General features: G+C 36.1%; 1 long non-coding RNA gene across 4 annotated transcripts; it reads right to left on the reverse strand.

The window, feature by feature from the left end:
* Positions 1 to 6,138: 6,138 nt before the first annotated feature.
* On the reverse strand, positions 6,139 to 8,003 carry LOC138138486 (uncharacterized). 4 transcript variants are annotated; one of them, XR_011162044.1, is made up of 3 exons: positions 7,725 to 8,003; positions 6,523 to 7,674; positions 6,139 to 6,269 (listed from the first exon to the last, which is right to left on the reverse strand). It is a non-coding gene; the product is annotated as an uncharacterized lncRNA (long non-coding RNA). The 4 variants fall into 4 exon arrangements; XR_011162045.1 differs by having other exon boundaries at positions 6,187 to 6,201; XR_011162043.1 differs by lacking the exon at positions 6,139 to 6,269 and having other exon boundaries at positions 6,441 to 7,576.
* Between the last annotated feature and the right edge of the window lie 306 nt (positions 8,004 to 8,309).

The raw sequence follows: 8,309 nt of genomic DNA on the forward strand, positions 1-8,309 counted from the left end.
AGCTCCCTTATTAAGCCACATATGGCAATGAATTTTGCACCGTTGGATTGCCCTTGTCAAAGCGCTTCTTCTGAGTCGAAAAAAGTTTACCTGGATTTTTTCATTTTAGAGAAAATCGCAAAAAACCAAAAAATGCATATTTTTGGCTCCCACAGCAAAAAATGGGTTCAATGGCCGGAACTTTTACTATACCTGAATTCAACTTACCCCATACAATAACTGACAGCAATTTGGTTCGAATCGGCGACAAAAAATTTTTCGAAAAAAACCATGTACTCCCCCCTTCTATATAATTTTCACTTCGGAAAATCATTTAAATGCCCATAGCTCCCTTATTAAGCAACATATGGCAATGAATTTTGGACCGTTGGATTGCCCTTGTCAAGGCGCTTCTTCTGAGTCGAAAAAAATTGACCTGGATTTTTTCATTTTAGAGAAAATCGCAAAAAACCAAAAAATGCATATTTTTGGCTCCGACAGCAAAAAATGGGTTCAATGGCCGGAACTTTTACTATACCTGAATTCAACTTACCCCATACAATAACTGACAGCAATTTGGTTCGAATCGGCGACAAAAAATTTTTCGAAAAAAACCATGTACTCCCCCCTTCTATATAATTTTCACTTCGGAAAATCATTTAAATGCCCATAGCTCCCTTATTAACCAACATATGGCAATGAATTTTGCACCGTTGGATTGCCCTTGTCAAGGCGCTTCTTCTGAGTCGAAAAAAATTGACCTGGATTTTTTCATTTTAGAGAAAATCGCAAAAAACCAAAAAATGCATATTTTTGGCTCCGACAGCAAAAAATGGGTTCAATGGCCGGAACTTTTACTATACCTGAATTCAACTTACCCCATACAATAACTGACAGCAATTTGGTTCGAATCGGCGACAAAAAATTTTTCGAAAAAAACCATGTACTCCCCCCTTCTATATAATTTTCACTTCGGAAAATCATTTAAACGCCCATAGCTCCCTTATTAAGCAACATATGGCAATGAATTTTGCACCGTTGGATTGCCCTTGTCAAGGCGCTTCTTCTGAGTCGAAAAAAATTGACCTGGATTTTTTCATTTTAGAGAAAATCGCAAAAAACCAAAAAATGCATATTTTTGGCTCCGACAGCAAAAAATGGGTTCAATGGCAGGAACTTTTACTATACCTGAATTCAACTTACCCCATACAATAACTGACAGCAATTTGGTTCGAATCGGCGACAAAAAATTTTTCGAAAAAAACCATGTACTCCCCCCTTCTATATAATTTTTACTTCGGAAAATCATTTAAACGCTCATAGCTCCCTTATTAAGCCACATATGGCAATGAATTTTGGACCGTTGGATTGCCCTTGTCAAGGCGCTTCTTCTGAGTCGAAAAAAATTGACCTGGATTTTTTCATTTTAGAGAAAATCGCAAAAAACCAAAAAATGCATATTTTTGGCTCCGACAGCAAAAAATGGGTTCAATGGCCGGAACTTTTACTATACCTGAATTCAACTTACCCCATACAATAACTGACAGCAATTTGGTTCGAATCGGCGACAAAAAATTTTTCGAAAAAAACCATGTACTCCCCCCTTCTATATAATTTTTACTTCGGAAAATCATTTAAACGCTCATAGCTCCCTTATTAAGCCACATATGGCAATGAATTTTGCACCGTTGGATTGCCCTTGTCAAAGCGCTTCTTCTGAGTCGAAAAAAGTTTACCTGGATTTTTTCATTTTAGAGAAAATCGCAAAAAACCAAAAAATGCATATTTTTGGCTCCCACAGCAAAAAATGGGTTCAATGGCCGGAACTTTTACTATACCTGAATTCAACTTACCCCATACAATAACTGACAGCAATTTGGTTCGAATCGGCGACAAAAAATTTTTCGAAAAAAACCATGTACTCCCCCCTTCTATATAATTTTCACTTCGGAAAATCATTTAAATGCCCATAGCTCCCTTATTAAGCAACATATGGCAATGAATTTTGGACCGTTGGATTGCCCTTGTCAAGGCGCTTCTTCTGAGTCGAAAAAAATTGACCTGGATTTTTTCATTTTAGAGAAAATCGCAAAAAACCAAAAAATGCATATTTTTGGCTCCGACAGCAAAAAATGGGTTCAATGGCCGGAACTTTTACTATACCTGAATTCAACTTACCCCATACAATAACTGACAGCAATTTGGTTCGAATCGGCGACAAAAAATTTTTCGAAAAAAACCATGTACTCCCCCCTTCTATATAATTTTCACTTCGGAAAATCATTTAAATGCCCATAGCTCCCTTATTAACCAACATATGGCAATGAATTTTGCACCGTTGGATTGCCCTTGTCAAGGCGCTTCTTCTGAGTCGAAAAAAATTGACCTGGATTTTTTCATTTTAGAGAAAATCGCAAAAAACCAAAAAATGCATATTTTTGGCTCCGACAGCAAAAAATGGGTTCAATGGCCGGAACTTTTACTATACCTGAATTCAACTTACCCCATACAATAACTGACAGCAATTTGGTTCGAATCGGCGACAAAAAATTTTTCGAAAAAAACCATGTACTCCCCCCTTCTATATAATTTTTACTTCGGAAAATCATTTAAACGCTCATAGCTCCCTTATTAAGCCACATATGGCAATGAATTTTGCACCGTTGGATTGCCCTTGTCAAAGCGCTTCTTCTGAGTCGAAAAAAGTTTACCTGGATTTTTTCATTTTAGAGAAAATCGCAAAAAACCAAAAAATGCATATTTTTGGCTCCCACAGCAAAAAATGGGTTCAATGGCCGGAACTTTTACTATACCTGAATTCAACTTACCCTATACAATAACTGACAGCAATTTGGTTCGAATCGGCGACAAAAAATTTTTCGAAAAAAATCATGTACTCCCCCCTTCTATATAATTTTCACTTCGGAAAATCATTTAAACGCCCATAGCTCCCTTATTAAGCAACATATGGCAATGAATTTTGCACCGTTGGATTGCCCTTGTCAAGGCGCTTCTTCTGAGTCGAAAAAAATTGACCTGGATTTTTTCATTTTAGAGAAAATCGCAAAAAACCAAAAAATGCATATTTTTGGCTCCCACAGCAAAAAATGGGTTCAATGGCCGGAACTTTTACTATACCTGAATTCAACTGACCCTATACAATAACTGACAGCAATTTGGTTCGAATCGGCGACAAAAAATTTTTAGAAAAAAACCATGTACTCCCCCCTTCTATATAATTGTTACTTCGGAAAATCATTTAAACGCCCATAGCTCCCTTATTAAGCAACATATGGCAATGAATTTTGCACCGTTGGATTGCCCTTGTCAAGGCGCTTCTTCTGAGTCGAAAAAAATTGACCTGGATTTTTTCATTTTAGAGAAAATCGCAAAAAACCAAAAAATGCATATTTTTGGCTCCGACAGCAAAAAATGGGTTCAATGGCCGGAACTTTTACTATACCTGAATTCAACTGACCCTATACTATAACTGACAGCAATTTGGTTCGAATCGGCGACAAAAAATTTTTCGAAAAACATCATGTACTCCCCCCTTCTATATAATTTTCACTTCGGAAAATCATTTAAACGCCCATAGCTCCCTTATTAAGCAACATATGGCAATGAATTTTGCACCGTTGGATTGCCCTTGTCAAAGCGCTTCTTCTGAGTCGAAAAAAGTTTACCTGGATTTTTTCATTTTAGAGAAAATCGCAAAAAAACAAAAAATGCATATTTTTGGCTCCCACAGCAAAAAATGGGTTCAATGGCCGGAACTTTTACTATACCTGAATTCAACTGACCCTATACAATAACTGACAGCAATTTGGTTCGAATCGGCGACAAAAAATTTTTCGAAAAAAACCATGTACTCCCCCCTTCTATATAATTTTTACTTCGGAAAATCATTTAAACGCTCATAGCTCCCTTATTAAGCCACATATGGCAATGAATTTTGCACCGTTGGATTGCCCTTGTCAAAGCGCTTCTTCTGAGTCGAAAAAAGTTTACCTGGATTTTTTCATTTTAGAGAAAATCGCAAAAAACCAAAAAATGCATATTTTTGGCTCCCACAGCAAAAAATGGGTTCAATGGCCGGAACTTTTACTATACCTGAATTCAACTGACCCTATACAATAACTGACAGCAATTTGGTTCGAATCGGCGACAAAAAATTTTTAGAAAAAAACCATGTACTCCCCCCTTCTATATAATTTTTACTTCGGAAAATCATTTAAACGCCCATAGCTCCCTTATTAAGCAACATATGGCAATGAATTTTGCACCGTTGGATTGCCCTTGTCAAGGCGCTTCTTCTGAGTCGAAAAAAATTGACCTGGATTTTTTCATTTTAGAGAAAATCGCAAAAAACCAAAAAATGCATATTTTTGGCTCCGACAGCAAAAAATGGGTTCAATGGCCGGAACTTTTACTATACCTGAATTCAACTTACCCCATACAATAACTGACAGCAATTTGGTTCGAATCGGCGACAAAAAATTTTTCGAAAAAAACCATGTACCTACTCCCCCCTTCTATATAATTTTCACTTCGGAAAATCATTTAAACTCCCATAGCTCCCTTATTAAGCAACATATGGCAATGAATTTTGCACCGTTGGATTGCCCTTGTCAAGGTGCTTTTTCTGAGTCGAAAAAAATTGACCTGGATTTTTTCATTTTAGAGAAAATCGCCAAAAACCAAAAAATGCATATTTTTGGCTCCGACAGCAAAAAATGGGTTCAATGGCCGGAACTTTTACTATACCTGAATTCAACTTACCCTATACAATAACTGACAGCAATTTGGTTCGAATCGGCGACAAAAAATTTTTCGAAAAAAATCATGTACTCCCCCCTTCTATATAATTTTCACTTCGGAAAATCATTTAAATGCCCATAGCTCCCTTATTAAGCAACATATGGCAATGAATTTTGCACCGTTGGATTGCCCTTGTCAAGGCGCTTCTTCTGAGTCGAAAAAGGTTTACCTGGATTTTTTCATTTTAGAGAAAATCGCAAAAAACCAAAAAATGCATATTTTTGGCTCCCACAGCAAAAAATGGGTTCAATGGCCGGAACTTTTACTATACCTGAATTCAACTGACCCTATACAATAACTGACAGCAATTTGGTTCGAATCGGCGACAAAAAAATTTTCCAAAAAAACCATGTACTCCCCCCTTCTATATAATTTTTACTTCGGAAAATCATTTAAACGCCCATAGCTCCCTTATTAAGCAACATATGGCAATGAATTTTACACCGTTGGATTGCCCTTGTCAAGGCGCTTCTTCTGAGTCGAAAAAAATTGACCTGGATTTTTTCATTTTAGAGAAAATCGCAAAAAACCAAAAAATGCATATTTTTGGCTCCCACAGCAAAAAATGGGTTCAATGGCCGGAACTTTTACTATCCCTGAATTCAACTGACCTTATACAATAACTGACAGCAATTTGGTTCGAATCGGCGACAAAAAATTTTTCGAAAAAAACCATGTACTCCCCCCTTCTATATAATTTTCACTTCGGAAAATCATTTAAACGCCCATAGCTCCCTTATTAAGCAACATATGGCAATCAATTTTGCACCGTTGGATTGACCTTGTCAAGGCGCTACTTCTGAGTGGAAAATAATTGACCTGGATTTTTTCATTTTAGAGAAAATCGCAAAAAACCAAAAAATGCATATTTTTGGCTCCCACAGCAAAAAATGGGTTCAATGGCCGGAACTTTTACTATACCTGAATTCAACTGACCCTATACAATAACTGACAGCAATTTGGTTCGAATCGGCGACAAAAAATTTTTAGAAAAAAACCATGTACTCCCCCCTTCTATATAATTTTTACTTCGGAAAATCATTTAAACGCCCATAGCTCCCTTATTAAGCAACATATGGCAATGAATTTTGCACCGTTGGATTGCCCTTGTCAAGGCGCTTCTTCTGAGTCGAAAAAAATTGACCTGGATTTTTTCATTTTAGAGAAAATCGCAAAAAACCAAAAAATGCATATTTTTGGCTCCCACAGCAAAAAATGGGTTCAATGGCCGGAACTTTTACTATACCTGAATTCAACTGACCCTATACAATAACTGACAGCAATTTGGTTCGAATCGGCGACAAAAAATTTTTCGAAAAAAACCATGTACTCCCCATGACCAACTTCATTCATATTCGCTTCGCTTCTATATGGCCGTCTCAATTTAGCAAAAATTTGTTCCTGCAAAGTAGTCCATGAAACGTGCATCATGTGTCGCCATCTTCCGTCAAGTTGACAACTTATTCATTCTAAAGTTTAAATAAATTCGGGACTGTTAAGTTGTTTTTTTAACAAAATGGGCAGAAAGTGTTTTATTTGTGGAAATTTGAAACCTTTTTTCCAATTTCCAAGCGATCCCGATCAGAGAAACAAATTGTTAGTCTCTTAAAAGATTTTGTAGTATTTTTTGAATAATAAAATTTCTTATAGAAGGTAATTTATTAAATGGTATTATAAATCTCAACAAAATTACAGATCATCTTCAAAAAAAGTGACACTCACTAAAGATGCTGTCCCATTCGTATTTGTAGGAATTCAGATCTCAAATGTACAACATGCAAAATGTTTTCTTTAGTTATTTTAGAACCTTGTTGTTGTTTGTACGAATTCATATCCTGACCTTCCCTCGATGAAAATGAACCTGCTTCTTCCCTGCAAAACAATACATATACAATACATATTTGTCAAAGTGATCTTTTATGTCACTTTTATCCACCACCATATTAGGATCTTTGTTAAGATTAATAGCCCTTCAAAATCGGAGTCAATTGCTGTATCCCAGTGATTCATTTGTAGGCATTATTGAGAATTGCGAATATAGTACAAAAACTGTTAGGTACCATTTCTACAATATCAGAAACCATGTATTCATTTGCATGACTTGCTGTATGATCACCTCCTTCAAAATTCAGAGTTTTCCTGTGCAGACCATAAAGCTGCAGTATGCAATGTTATTATTAAAATGGCTGCGAAAGCAGTCCTTAGTAATATTTGTGTAGAATAAATGGATTCTTTGAAGACTAAGCTTGAACTATTACACAAATTCTTCATTGTGGAATTGTAAAAGCATCTTCATCAGCAAATACTGCTCAAAACATTAATTTCATTAGTCAAGCAAAGATTCCTTCTAAAACTTACGGAGAATGTGTGACTACAAATATTGAAGAACTAATATTGCTTATTGATGTTAGAACCAGCATACACAGTCTCAGCCAAAATATTACACCTGCAAGTAATATTTTTTCTGCATCAGTAGCATTTCTCTCAGGATACATAAGAAGTTAGAAGATCAATTTCACTGTGATGAATGTCTTGTTCCACTCTTATCTACCACCATACCAGGACCATTATTAAGATTAATAGCCCTTCAAGATCGGGGTCGATTGATATATCCCAATAATGCATTTGTGGGCATTATTCAAAGAATTGCAAATATAGCACAAAAACTGTTACCATTTTTACAGTATGAGAAACCATATCTTCAGTTGCATGACTTGCTATATGATCACCTCTTTCAAAATTCTGTGTTTTCCTGTTCACAACACTAAGCTGCAGTCTGCAAGATTATTATTAAAACGGCTGTGAAACCAGTCCTCAATAATATTTGTGTAGAAAAAACGGATTCTTTGAAGACTGAGCTTAAACAGTAAACCACTGAGCCGAAAAGTGTTGAAGTTATAAATGGTTATAAATTTTGCTCTTACCTTTAAAAATGTGTTTTGTTAGTGTTGTCATCTAGGTAGTTAAATTAAACCAAACATTTTCGTCTTCGTGTTTTCGTTAAATGGGCTAATAACAGTAATAACATAAAAATGAGGTCATTGACCTTGATGTTAATGTCAAATTCATAATTTGTAGTTTGGTTGTTTGTTGAGTGGAGGTCGCTAGTAGATGTCCATCAAACGGGAACATTTGATTGCATGTAAAATTCAAAATTGAGACGGCCATATAGAAGCGAAGCGGATATGAATGAAGTTGGTCATGGTACTCCCCCCTTCTATATAATTTTCACTTCGGAAAATCATTTAAACGCCCATAGCTCCCTTATTAAGCAACATATGGCAATCAATTTTGCACCGTTGGATTGACCTTGTCAAGGCGCTACTTCTGAGTGGAAAAAAATTGACCTGGATTTTTTCATTTTAGAGAAAATCGCAAAAAACCAAAAAATGCATATTTTTGGCTCCCACAGCAAAAAATGGGTTCAATGGCCGGAACTTTTACTATACCTGAATTCAACTGACCCTATACAATAACTGACAGCAATTTGGTTCGAATCGGCAACAAAA

This window comes from Tenebrio molitor, chromosome 9 (assembly GCF_963966145.1).
Source record: "Tenebrio molitor chromosome 9, icTenMoli1.1, whole genome shotgun sequence".
NCBI lineage: Eukaryota > Metazoa > Arthropoda > Insecta > Coleoptera > Tenebrionidae > Tenebrio > Tenebrio molitor.